Here is a 14,676-nt window from a genome sequence, read left to right as displayed (position 1 = left end):
CATTCAATAACATTCACTGATTAGGTAAGTACAATGGATAAATTCAGAACAGCAGGATGAGAAGCTGCAGGGCCTGAGTTGTGCACCCCTAGTCAACACACTTCACTGGATCACAATTCTCCTATTGGTAATGAGTTGCGTTGGAGTCAATTCCATGAAGTTTCCTCACCCTGGTAACAAGTCAGAGCAGATGACACAATCAACCCAAGCCATAACTGTCGTAACTGCCAGGCATAAAGATCAAACAGGGATCAAAGGATTCTAAAATCTCTATCAATTCTCTTTTTTTTCCACAGACTGATATTTTGACCAATAAAGATATTTTCACATCAGATCTTTTTCAGAGCTGATCTGATTGGTCAAAAGACCAATTAGTGAAAAAAAAGATCAGAATTGGGCTACCTGTGTAGACACTGCCTAAAATCAAGGTTGCATTGCCCTGCTCAGAAGTTGCATACATGCATCAACCAATGGTTCCATGCTATGTCATCGACTGTGTCATCAACTGACAGATTGCTGTAACATAGTTGTGGTTAGCTGATATGTAAAATACCTTTCCAGGTGTTGGGAACTTGAAAAAAACAAGGTCAAATCATGACGTCAGTGATCTTCCGGTTGGAAAGTCGGCACTCTAGAAAAATGCCGGAGTTTCCGACTTGGATGACCGTTCAAAAATATTTTTCCCAGTCGGAGTTAGTTTTTTTCCCCAGTTCCCAGTTGGAGTTAGTTTTTTTCCCCAGTTCCCAGTTGGAGTTAGTTTTTTTCCCCAGTTCCCAGTCGGAGTTAGTTTTTTTCCCCAGTTCCCAGTTCCCAGGGAGTTAGTTTTTTTCCCCAGTTCCCAGTTGGAGTTAGTTTTTTTCCCCAGTTCCCAGTCGGAGTTAGTTTTTTTCCCCAGTTCCCAGTCGGAGTTAGTTTTTTTCCCCAGTTCCCAGTTGGAGTTAGTTTTTTTCCCCAGTTCCCAGTCGGAGTTAGTTTTTTTCCCCAGTTCCCAGTTGGAGTTAGTTTTTTTCCCCAGTTCCCAGTTGTTTTGAAGGCGGCATATATGCACAACAGCACCCTTGATTCAACTAATATGGTAATGATCAAGCCCTTGATTTTGTATAGTCAGGTGTGCTGGTGTTGGGATAGAACAAATATGTGTAACTAGGGTTCCCCAAGTCCTGGGTTAGGAAACAGAAACACTGCACTAAACCATGATAATAGCACATGTCCTCTGTAAACTAACAAAGCAACACAACTAGCAGAGAAACAGCTCCTGTTCAGAATACACAGCTCATCTGGCCATGGTAGGTTATATCAGGATTCATCTCATATCTAACATCTAGCCATGGTAGGCTATATCAGGATTCATCTCATATCTAACATCTAGCCATGGTAGGCTATATCAGGATGAATCTCATATCTAACATCTAGCCATGGTAGGTTATATTAGGATTCATCTCATATCTAACATCTGGCCATGGTAGGTTATATCAGGATTCATCTCATATCTAACATCTGGCCATGGTAGGTTATATCAGGATTCATCTCATATCTAACATCTAGCCATGGTAGGTTATATTAGGATTCATCTCATATCTAACATCTGGCCATTGTAGGTTATATCAGGATTCATCTCATATCTAACATCTAGCCATGGTAGGTTATATTAGGATTCATCTCATATCTAACATCTGGCCATGGTAGGTTATATCAGGATTCATCTCATATCTAACATCTAGCCATGGTATATTAGGTTCATCTCATTAACATCTGGCCATGGTAGGTTATATCATTCATCTCATATCTAACATCTGGCCATTGTAGGTTATATCAGGATTCATCTCATATCTAACATCTGGCCATGGTAGGTTATATTAGGATTCATCTCATATCTAACATCTGGCCATGGTAGGTTATATCAGGATTCATCTCATATCTAACATCTGGCCATGGTAGGTTATATCAGGATTCATCTCATATCTAACATCTGGCCATGGTAGGTTATATCAGGATTCATCTCATATCTAACATCTAGCCATTGTAGGTTATATTAGGATTCATCTCATATCTAACATCTGGCCATGGTAGGTTATATCAGGATTCATCTCATATCTAACATCTAGCCATGGTAGGTTATATTAGGATTCATCTCATATCTAACATCTGGCCATGGTAGGTTATATTAGGATTCATCTCATATCTAACATCTAGCCATGGTAGGTTATATTAGGATTCATCTCATATCTAACATCTGGCCATTGTAGGTTATATCAGGATTCATCTCATATCTAACATCTAGCCATGGTAGGTTATATTAGGATTCATCTCATATCTAACATCTGGCCATGGTAGGTTATATCAGGATTCATCTCATATCTAACATCTAGCCATGGTAGGTTATATTAGGATTCATCTCATATCTAACATCTGGCCATGGTAGGTTATATCAGGATTCATCTCATATCTAACATCTAGCCATGGTAGGTTATATCAGGATTCATCTCATATCTAACATCTGGCCATGGTAGGTTATATCAGGATTCATCTCATATCTAACATCTGGCCATGGTAGGTTATATTAGGATTCATCTCATATCTAACATCTGGCCATGGTAGGTTATATCAGGATTCATCTCACATCTAATATCTGTATGTGATGATATATACTCTCAAATATCAAATATTCTCCTGTCTTTTCAATATACTCTCCAAAGGCATTAAATAATGCAATAAATACAATGAATGGCTGAGCAAGCTTTCCAACTCATCACTGATCGATCAGATCTATTGATTAACATAAAACATGAGTCCAGTCTCTCCTAACGATGCTACTGTTTCGTTAGCACACATTAATCTTTCAATCAAACTCCAACAGTACAAGCTCATGGCGTACACAACAAAACACAATATACAAGCTGACCGTTTCTCTTATTGAACTGAAAATCCCAAGTCAAACCAAACCATTTATTTCCTGATAATACGTATATTTAAAAGAGTAATGAGAATGCAGTCAGTGATGTTGTTAGAAAAGGTAGCCCTGTTTGTAAAGAACACACAAAAACAGCAAAAACTCAACCACCCAAACAAGTTTTGAACTCCATTCACAACAGAGCATGCATTAACAGTAACAGGAGTCAGTGGCTTACCTGAGCAGACAGTTAGAGTTGAACTGAGAGGAATTAAGTTAATGATGAACTAATAATAGATTCAGTAATGGACGCAGGTCTCAATGTCACTCTGGGCTCTGCTGCATACAACTGTCCTGCACCAACGACAGATAGCTGTTGGTTCTCCTTCCTGTGTATGTGTGTGTGTATGTATGTGTATGTGTGTGTGTGTATGTGTGTGTGTGTGTGTGTGTGTGTGTGTGTGTGTGTGTGTGTGTGTGTGTGTGTGTGTGTGTGTGTGTGTGTGTGTGTGTACGTGTGTATGTGTATGTGTGTGTATGTGTGTGCACTGAATCAGTCACGTATCCCAATACCTCTCTGTACTGGGCCAAGTAACATGCCCTGGGGCGTGCGCGCCCACACACACACACACAACCATCGACCCAACCATCAGTAGCCTACCACGGCCTGACACGGAACCAAACCACAGAACAGTCGATTTGACAATTAGCCCCATAGTTCTTGCCAATAAAACTAGTCAACCAACTAGTCATTTTTTATGTTTTTCTGAGATTTTCATAAGGTGCAACTTCAGGAGGATATAAATACATTGTTTAGAAATAGTGCAGAAAGCACTGGGGAGTGGATGAAGGATATGTCATTAGAATCCTCTCCCTGAAAACTTTTCTTTCACCCTCAATAGCCCTTTGCCGTGTGTGTAATGTTCAGATAGGAGGGACATTGTCTATGCAATATAATAGTCTGGAGGAAATCAATAACTACTTGGCATATATAGCTTGAGCATGAAAAAATATCAATACTGGAACTAAATAATCAGTGTAAACTCTTGCAATTTTCTGGCATCCACTGTCTCGTTTTCTATGAGTTGATTGATTGATTTATCTGTCGATCGCACACTCCCCATTGCAGTCACCCGTCAGCAGGAAAATAGAGAGGTTGAACGATAGATTTCTCACAGTAGTTTAGACAGAGGTGCGAATTACAGCCTATCAAAAGTTCCAGCTTTCAAAGTTTTCTGTTTAACGGGTCAAATCCTACGTCCGTCAAGCCCCAAAAAAACATTATGCACTTGTCAGTCATAATAGTTTATTGATCTGAATGAATGAACCATCCGATTCCGATTGGATTACGCCCAATTCATCTGCAATATGAATATCAATAAGCTGTTGATTGATCATAGTCTATAGAAGGACGTGAGTCATCTTCTTCTTCTTAGGTTTTATGGCAGTTGGCATCCAATATGTTGCATTACCGCCACCAACTGGACTGGTGTATAAATCCATTATACTTTGTGACACAAAATGTGGAAAAAAACTTCCACTGAAGGAAGGACAGGATGTAAATTATTGACCAGGAAGTAATTGGGAGCACGTCAAAGTTCAAGGATCAGTTATACACCCACGCCCCATTGAATAAACAAACCTATCCACCTCATTTTCGAAACGTTGCTATGGGCACAGTTTAACAACGGAAGTGATGTATTCAACTTACACTTTACTTCCCTACTGCGATGCACCGGTGGCAAACGGTCATCCCTTCTAGCCATAACCGTGGAAAACCTGCCAGAGTCAATTATTTGAAGGAGTCAATTTATAGAGTATAAAAGTCAAGTAAACAAGTCTTAGTGTATAAGTGTAATTTTATATTTATTTCATTCAAGTTCGCTAACGTTAGCTAGACCTACGAGTCGGCTGGCTCTGTTGTGATAATAACGTTAGTTGTGTTGTGCGTCAGAGTTAAGGGCCGTCCACCAAGCCAATAACTATAATGATAAACTATAGGCTACATAACTATAAAGGTTGGTGTGCATCCACACTAGAGGAACGTTTGTTGTTTATCGTTCTGTAGTCCTACACCTGTCAATCAACTGATCAATGCATCCTACTGTCAATTCCTTTGTGTCTTATTCTTCACTGTGCTCATCTCTCCGTGTCCTGTGCAACTATTTGCAATGTATGAGCGGAACAATGTTATCAAAACCAGCCAAAAGTCATCACACCAATGCACTTTCTCTCCTCAACATTCCCCAACATGCATTTTCTATGCTGTAGGCCTGTTTACATTAATCAGTTAGCAAGACCAAGCCTGCTTCTTTCCCTGAATAGGCTATTAGGTCTAGTATACATTTTGTTTTTAAATAAATAAATGTCATATAGCTTCTACTATAGATTTTCCTGGGATTTCACAAGAAAAGGAGTGGCCTATTGCGGAGAGGCTCGTGTAGCCTACAACCCAGGAGTCAGTGTTGCCAACTCCTTAGTAAGGAAAGTAGCTATTGGCTGTCCTAATTTGCATAATTGGCTGCTATTGGCTGTCCTAATTGCATAATGTGCATGTAATTGTTATGGACGCTGTAGGAGAGAGGAATAACATTGTGAGAGAGACAAAAAGTGAGTAAAAAAACACCCTAAATATGTTTAGAACTACAAATGAACTCACTTGAATTCTTGTTTTTTTTTATGTCACAATTCCAACCCTCCTCCTTTATCCGGGCTTGGGACCGGCAAAAGTGACCCAAAAGAGACACACGCTTATTTTTTTGTTTTTTAGTTTAGTTTGCTTAATTTGGTTTGAGTTTTAACCTTATGGTCCATTTAGGAGCCTACAACAAGTCACAGTAAAACACAGTAAAAATGAAAATCTAAATGGACCAAAAAGAGACAATAAAAAAACTGTCAATGGCAATGTGAGAAAATTATGGTAACTAGTCTGGCCCTAATTCAGGTTAAATGTTTTTTTTTATGTAAGCCAGGGCGGGATCAGCCAGCGGCAGCTTCCCGCATGCGCGGTTCATTTGCAGTCTGGACGTGGAGGAGTGAACATCTCCTGCTCTGACTGCAGCTGGGAGGGACTGCTGCAAGAGGACTGGACCGCCTGTGAGTGCTTTGGGACGGGGGTGAGGCCCACGGCAGCATCCGCTGCTCGTTGAGAAGAGTAAGAACGATACGTGTTTTTACGTCAGAGTCTACAAAAGTCTCCAGTAACACCAGAAAAAGTTGCTCAATTTGTCGCTAGTCGCTTTTTTGAAAATGTGTCGCTAGAGGGGTCTGAATAATCGCTAAATATAGCGACAAAGTCGCTAAGTTGGCAACACTGCCAGGAGTAGGTAGCCCTGTTTCTAGAGTGCCGCAGGTACTGCAGGACTTTGTTCCAACTAGGTACCACACCAGACCAACTGAGCTAATTGATCAGTTCAATGATTGGCTAAATTTAATTAACCTGGTCTTCCAGGTTGATTAAATCAAAAGCATGAAGTGGGGTTGCCTACCCTTGTTATAAAGCCAGTTACGACACAGGAACAGCTAGAAGAGAGAGGCTTGTGATGTGTAGCCGAAGTATGAAGCTAAATATTAGCTAGATCATGGCTCTGTAACCCAGTTCCTGGAAAGCTACCATCCAGTAGGTTTTCGTTCCAACTGTAGTCTCGCGCACCTGATTCTAATAATTAGCTGGTTGATAAATTGAATCAGGTTAGTTACAACTGGGGTTGAATTGAAAACCTACAGTGTGGAAATATATATAAAACACATGAAAATCACATTTTTGACTGCACTTGGCCTTTAAGACATGGCCTTTCAGCCCGCAGCAGGATGTGACCGGTGCATAGAGCTGCTCTGTTAACTTCCTACAGATTAGATTTAATATAATAGAAACAGAGAGGGAGAAAAGAGAGGTGTACAGTAAGCTAAGTAAAAAGGGAGAGTGATAGTGGCATGGTAGTGAGTGAGGAGGAGTGATGGAGAAGGGAATGAGAGGAGGAGTGAGGTGAGAGATTGTCAAGCATGTTCCGGAGTGAGCGATCAAAGTAATTTGCCTGAGATTATCGGGTTCGATAATCCAACTCAGTGTCCAACTCAGTGGCGTTGTGGTTAGTATCCACCCTGAGATTGTACGGTTGGGAGTCATACCAAAAACAAAAAATGGGACCAGATGAGTCTCTGCTTGGCGCTCAGCATTAAGGAGATTGGGGGTAAGGCCCTGCGACGGACTAGCATCCTGTGCAGGGGGTATACTTGTACATCAAGTTACATTACTCTACAGAAACAGGAGAAAAGAATAGCTTATAGATAACCATCTTCTCTCAGTTATATCCTCTCAACCAGTGAATATACACTGAACAAAAATATGAATACAACATGCAACAAATTCAAAGATTTTCAGTTAAAGGTTTCAGTAAAAGGGAATCAGTTCATTGAAATAAATTCATTAGGCCCTAAACAATGGAATTCACATGACTGTGAATACAGACATGCATCTGTTGGTCACAGATACCTTAAAAAAAGGTAGGGGCGTGGATCAGAAAACCAGTCAGTATCTGGTGACCACAATTTGCCTCATGCAGCGTTTCACATCTCCTTCACATAGAGTTGATCAGGCTGTTGATTGTGGTCCGTGGAATGTTGTCCCACTCCTCTTCAATGGCTGTGCGAAGTGGCTGGATATTAGCGGGAACTGGAACACGCTGTCGTACACGTTGATCTAAAGCATCCCAAACCTGCTCAATGATGACATGTCTGGTGAGTATGCAGGCCATGGAAAAAACATGTCCGTTTCCAGGAATTGTGTAGAGATCTTTGCGATACGGGGCTGTGCATTATCATGCTGAAACATGAGGTGATGGTGGCGGATGAATGGCATGACAATCGGCCTCAGGATCTCGTCACGGTATCTCTGTGAATTCAAATTGCCATTGATAAAATGCAATTGTGTTCGTTATCCGTAGCTCATGTCTGCCCGTACCATAACCCCAGCGCCACCATGGGGCACTCTATTCACAACGTTGACATCAGAAAACCGCTCGCCCACAGGACATCAATACACATTGTCTGCCCTTTGCCCAGTACAGTTGAAAGCTAGATTCATCCGTGAAGAGCACACTTCTCCAGCGTGCCAGTGGCCATCGAAGGTGAACATTTGCACACTGAAGTTGATTCCAGGTGGCTGGTCTCAGGCGATACCGTAGGTGAAGACGGATGTGGAGGTCCTAGGCTGGTGTGGTTACACTTGGTTGTGAGGCTGGTTAGACAAACTGACAAATTCTTTAAAACAACATTGGAGGTGGTTTATTGCAGAGAAATTAACATTTAATTCTCTGGCAACAGCTCTGGTGAACATTCTTGCAGGCAGCAAGCCAATTGTACGCACCCTCAAAACTTGAGACATCTGTGGCATTGTGTTGTGTGACAAAACTGCACATTTCAGACTGTCCTTGTATTGTCCCCAGCACAAGGTGCACCTGTGTAATGATCACGCTGTTTAATCAGGTTTTTGATATGCCACACCTGTCAGGTGGATAGATGATATTGGCAAAGAAGAAATGCTCAGTAACAGGGATGTAAACACATTTGTGCACAAAATTTAGCCAAAATAAGCTTTTTGTGTGAATGGAACATTTCCGGGATACATGGGATCAACACTTCACATGTTGCGTTACATATTTTTGTTCTGTATAATATGACAATGATATTACTATAATGATATAATGAAAATCAAGGTTATAATAGCCTTTCCAAATAAAAGAGTACATAAATAGTCTGTAAATCATAGAACGTATAAAACTAGACAGAAAGAACACACACATTCTGCTCTCTAAGGTAAAAATAAAACAATCTCTATAGTTCTCCCTCTCCATCAGGGTCTCTTTGGTCCCTCTCTCCTTATACAGCCGCACACACACACACACACACACTGTTATCTCTTCCTTATCTTTTTTCATTAATATTCATATCTTAATTAATAGGAGTGAATTTGCATATCTATTATCAAGAGGATCCAGTCCTTTAGATTACCCTAATCCTGCCCTCACACACACACACACACACACACACGGCTCAGTCTTTCATGTCTGACGAGAGGGCAAGATATGGAGGGGACACAGACCTGAGGGCTTCGCCACACACACACACACACACACACACACACACACACACACACACACACACACACACGCCAGAGAGGAGACAGATTAGACACAGTTTTCTAGTTCACATCATATGGTATTATTAATATACACTGCAATCAGTACATTCAAAAATGATTTAGCCCCCTTGACTTTTTCCACATGTTGTTACATTACAGCCTTATTCTAAAATGGATTACACTGTTTTTTTTCTTCTCATCAATCTACACACAATCCCCCATAATGAAAAAGCAAATAAATGTTTTTAGAAATGTTTGTAAATAAAATGAACAACTGAAATATCACATTTACATACTGTAAGTATTCAGACCCTCAGTACTTTATTGAAGCACCTTTGGCTGTGATTACAGCCTCAAGTCTTCTTGGGTATGACACTACAAGCTTGGAACACCTGTATTTATGGAGTTTCTCCCATTCTTCTCTGCAGATCCTCTCAAAATCTGTCAGTTTGGATAGGGAGCATCGTTGCACAGCTATTATGTCTCTCCAGAGATGTTCGATCGGGTTTAAGTCCAGGCTCTGGCTGGGCCACTCAAGGACATTCAGAGACCCGAAGCCACTACTGCGTTGCCCTAGCTGTGTGCTTATGGTCATTGTCCTGTTGGAAGGTGAACCTTTGCCCCAGTCTAAGGTCCTGAGAGCTCCGGAGAAGGTTTTCATCAAGGATCTCTCTGTACTTTGCTCCATTCATCTTTCCCTTGATCCTGACTAGACTCCCAGTCCCTGCCACTGAAAAACATCTCCAGAGCATGATGCTGCCACCACCATGCTTCACCAGGTTTTCTCCAGACGTGACGATTGGCATTCAGGACTTTCTCCCCAATTGCTCAGTTATCTATTCAATTTCTATCATGATTACAGCAGCAAATCCTTATCATATCTGTTATCATCTTGACATTTTCTCCAGGGTCCCCATCCTAAAATATCCTGCTTTTCATCTGTCACACTCCCCCTCTTCTCTCATCTCTCTTCTTGTACCCCCTCTAGGAATCCCTCTCTCCTCCTCCCGCTGTTCATGGGACTCTTGGGCATACACAATGGCAGAGTATGAATTAATAATGGGTGTCCCCCAGCCGTGTGTGTGTGTGTGTCTTTCAAGCAGTCTCATGTTTGATGTAATCTTTGTCATCAGTGTTAACAACAGGAAGGATTAAGGAAGTTTATAGACACTTAAACTGAAGGACAACACAAACACAGGAGAGAGATAAGAGGGAAAGAGAGATGAGGGAGAGAGAGAGAGAGAGAGAGAAGAGGAAGAGAGATGTGGAAGAGAGAGAGAGACGAGGGAGAGAAAGAGAGAGAAGACGGAGAGAGAGAAGAGAAGAGAAGAGAGAGTGAAAGCCCTCACCTACAGACAGATATGATAAGGATTTGCTGCTGTAATCATGATAGAAATTGAATAGAGTGATTCACACGGTCATGATCTGTCAGTTGTCAAACAACTGCTCAAAAAATAAAGGGAACACTAAAATAAAACATCCTAGATCTAAATTAATGAAATATTATTATTAAATACTTTTTTCTTTACATAGTTGAATGTGCTGACAACAAAATCACACAAAAATTATCAATGGAAATCAAATTTATCAACCCATGGAGGTCTGGATTTGGAGTGACACTCAAAATTAAAGTGGAAAACCACACTACAGGCTGATCCAACTTTGATGTAATGTCCTTAAAGCAAGTCAAAATGAGGCTCAGTAGTGTGTGTGGCCTCCACGTGCCTGTATGACCTCCCTACAACGCCTGGGCATGCTCCTGATGAGGTGGCGGATGGTCTCCTGAGGGATCTCCTCCCAGACCTGGACTGAAGCATCTGCCAACTCCTGGACAGTCTGTGGTGCAATGTGGCATTGGTAGATGGAGCGAGACATGATGTCCCAGATGTGCTCAATTGGATTCAGGTCTGGGGAACGGGCGGTCCATAGCATCAATGCCTTCCTCTTGCAGGAACTGCTGACACACTCCAGCCACATGAGGTCTAGCATTGTCTTTCATTAGGAGGAACCCAGGGCCAACCGTACCAGCATATGGTCTCACAAGGGGTCTGAGGATCTCATCTCGGTACCTAATGGCAGTCAGGCTACCTCTGGCGAGCACATGGAGGGCTGTGCGGCCCCCCAAAGAAATGCCACCCCACACCATGACTGACCCACCGCCAAACCGGTCATGCTGGAGGATGTTGCAGGCAGAACATTCTCCACGGCGTCTCCAGACTCTGTCACGTTTGTCACATGTGCTCAGTGTGAACCTGCTTTCATCTGTGAAGAGCACAGGGCGCCAGTGGCGAATTTGCCAATCTTGGTGTTCTCTGGCAAATGCCAAACGTCCTGCACGGTGTTGGGCTGTGGACGTCGGGCCCTCATACCACCCTCATGGAGTCTGTTTCTGACCGTTTGAGCAGACACATGTACATTTGTGGCCTACTGGAGGTAATTTTGCATGGCTCTGACAGTGCTCCTCCTGCTCCTCCTTGCACAAAGGCGGAGGTAGCAGTCCTGCTGCTGGGTTGTTGCCCTCCTACGGCCTCCTCCACATCTCCTGATGTACTGGCCTGTCTCCTAGTAGCGCCTCCATGCTCTGGACACTACGCTGACAGACACAGCAAACTTTCTTGCCACAGCTCGCATTGATGTGCCATCCTGGATGTTCTGCACTACCTGAGCCACTTGTGTGGGTTGTAGACTCCGTCTCATGCTACCACTAGAGTGAAAGCACCGCCAGCATTCAAAAGTGACCAAAACATCAGCCAGGAAGCATAGGAACTGAGAAGTGGTCTGTGGTTACCACCTGCAGAACCACTCCTTTATTGGGGGTGTCTTGCTAATTGCCTATAATTTCCACCTGTTGTCTATTCCATTTGCATAACAGCATGTGAAATTTATTGTCAATCAGTGTTGCTTCCTAAGTGGACAGTTTGATTTCACAGAAGTGTGATTGACTTGGAGTTACATTGTGTTGTTTAAGTGTTCCCTTTATTTTTTTGAGCAGTGTATATACACACACACCCTCTTATCTCTCACACACCCTCTTATATCTCTCCCTCTTCTCACTCTCTCCCTCTTCTCACTCTCTTCTCACTCTCGTCTCTCTCTCATCTCTCTCTCTCCCTCTTCTCACTCTCTCATCTCTCTCCCTCTTCTCACACTCTCTATCTCTTCTCACTCTCTCTCTTATATCTCTCTCTCCCTCTTCTCACTCTCTCTCTTATCTCTCTCCCTCATCTCTCTCTCTCTTCTCACTCTCTCTTATATCTCTCTCGCCCTCTTCTCACTCTCTCTCTCCCTCTTCTCACTCTCTCCCTCTTCTCATCTCTCTCTCTCCCTCTTCTCAATCTCTCATCTCTCTCTCTCTTCTCACACTCTCTCCCTCTTCTCACCCTCTCTCTTATCTCTCTCCCTCATCTCTCTCTCTCTCTTCTCACTCTCTCTTATATCTCTCTCTCCCTCTTCTCTCTCTCTCTCTCTCTCTCTCTCTCTCTCTCTCTCTCTCATATCTCTCTCTTCCTCTTCTCACTCTCTCATCTCTCTCTCTCTCTTATATCTCTCTCCCTCTATCAATTCAATTCAAAGGGGTTTTATTGGCATAGGAAACACATGTGTACATGGCCAAAGTGAAAGTGAAATAAACAAGAAACAAAAGTGAGAAGAAACAAGAAATGTACATTAAACATTGCACGCAAAGGTTTCAAAACTATAAGGACTTTTCAAATGTTCTATTATCAGCTATGTATAGTGTTTTTAACAATGTGAAGATAGTTGTAGTATGAATAGTAGGTGAAGATAAGTAAACTGATAAATATTGCTTGTATTCACAATGTTGTTTGTGCTCCTCTGGTTGCCCTGTTTACATGGCAACGGGTCACACATCTTACTGCTTTAATTGCGGTGTCGCCTAACAGACATCTTATCTTTCTCTTGTGTTTGTGTCACCCTTCACTTCAAGTGTCTACAAGCACGCACACACACACACACACACACACACGGCTGGGTGAGAACCATTATTAATTCATACTCTGCCATGGTGTATGCCCAAGAGTCCCACGAACAGAGAGGGATTACTAGAGGGGATACAAGGAGAGGAGAGAGGGGGGATGTGACATGAAAAATAGGAGGTTTTCAGGATGGGACCCTGGATAATTTGATTCATTGATTGATGCTGTAGGGGTGTGTGTGTGTGTGTGTGTGTGTGTGTGTGTGTGTGTGTGTGTGTGTGTGTGTGTGTGTGTGTGTGTGTGTGTGTGTGTGTGTGTGTGTGTCACATGGGGATGTGGGAAACCTACTCCTCAGCCTGAAGTGTCGCCACTTGCACCACCTAACTTGTGGCGCCGACCAAATCAGGAGGAAGTGGTACTGTACTCACAAGTAGCCTGACACACTTTTGTGTGTTTGATACCCTATAATACTGACACACCTGAGGGCAGAGCTGACATTACACATGTCAGTCACATAATTTAATTACAGGAGAGACACAGAGAGAGTGATGATGAGGTGATAGATGCATGGTCACGGAGCAGGCCAGGTACATCAACAGTAATCTTCTTGTGGGATTGACTGAACAGGAATGAAAGGCGCTGGAATCTAATCAGATAATCATGAAGCAGAACTTCATAATCGTGTGTTAATTATACAGCTACAACAGATGAGTGTCTTATTTACAGGAGTCCCTCCCTCCCTCTGTCTCTCTATCCCATTTCCTCTCACTTTCTGGCCCCCACCCTCATCTCTGTCTCTCTCTTCTTCTTAAAACCTTTAACATCTTTCTGTTAAACATCTTTCTGTTAAACACCTTTAACATCTTTATGTTGAACACATTTAACATCTTTCTGTTAAACACCTTTAACATCTTTCTGTTGAACACCTTTAACATCTTTCTGTTAATCATCTTTCTGTTAAACACCTTTAACATCTTTCTGTTAATCATCTTTCTGTTAAACACCTTTAACATCTTTCTGTTAAACACCTTTAACATCTTTCTGTTGAACACCTTTAACATCTTTCTGTTGAACACCTTTAACATCTTTCTGTTGAACACCTTTAACATCTTTCTGTTAAACACCTTTAACATCTTTCTGTTAAACACCTTTAACATCTTTCTGTTGAACACCTTTAACATATTTCTGTTAATCACCTTTAACATCTTTCTGTTGAACACCTTTAACATCTTTCTGTTGAACACCTTTAACATCTTTCTGTTGAACACCTTTAACATCTTTCTGTTAATCAACTTTAACATCTTTCTGTTAATCATCTTTCTGTTAAACACCTTTAACATCTTTCTGTTGAACACCTTTAACATCTTTCTGTTAATCAACTTGAACATCTTTCTGTTAATCATCTTTCTGTTAAACACCTTTAACATCTTTCTGTTGAACACCTTTAACATCTTTCTGTTAAACACCTTTAACATCTTTCTGTTAAACACCTTTAACATCTTTCTGTTGAACACCTTTAACATCTTTCTGTTGAACACCTTTAACATCTTTCTGTTGAACACCTTTAACATCTTTCTGTTAATCAACTTTAACATCTTTCTGTTAATCATCTTTCTGTTAAACACCTTTAACATCTTTCTGTTGAACACCTTTAACATCTTTCTGTTAATCAACTTTAACATCTTTCTGTTAATCATCTTTCTGTTAAACAC

The 14,676-nt window shown here is 41.7% G+C and overlaps 1 protein-coding gene across 2 annotated transcripts in view; it reads right to left on the bottom strand.

Annotated features, from left to right (window-relative positions):
- LOC115126541 (electrogenic sodium bicarbonate cotransporter 4-like) overlaps positions 1 to 3,274 on the bottom strand; it is a 112,211-nt gene extending 108,937 nt beyond the window's left edge. For both annotated transcript variants that reach the window (XM_065017378.1, XM_065017379.1), the window contains exon 1: positions 3,129 to 3,274. The gene's annotated coding sequence lies outside the window, so the exon portion shown is untranslated. The remainder of the gene's footprint in view (positions 1 to 3,128) is intronic.
- Between the last annotated feature and the right edge of the window lie 11,402 nt (positions 3,275 to 14,676).

This window comes from Oncorhynchus nerka, linkage group LG4, assembly GCF_034236695.1.
Source record: "Oncorhynchus nerka isolate Pitt River linkage group LG4, Oner_Uvic_2.0, whole genome shotgun sequence".
Lineage (NCBI taxonomy): Eukaryota > Metazoa > Chordata > Actinopteri > Salmoniformes > Salmonidae > Oncorhynchus > Oncorhynchus nerka.
The sequence above is the reverse complement of the archived record's forward strand: the minus strand, read 5'-3'. Positions and strand labels throughout refer to the sequence as shown.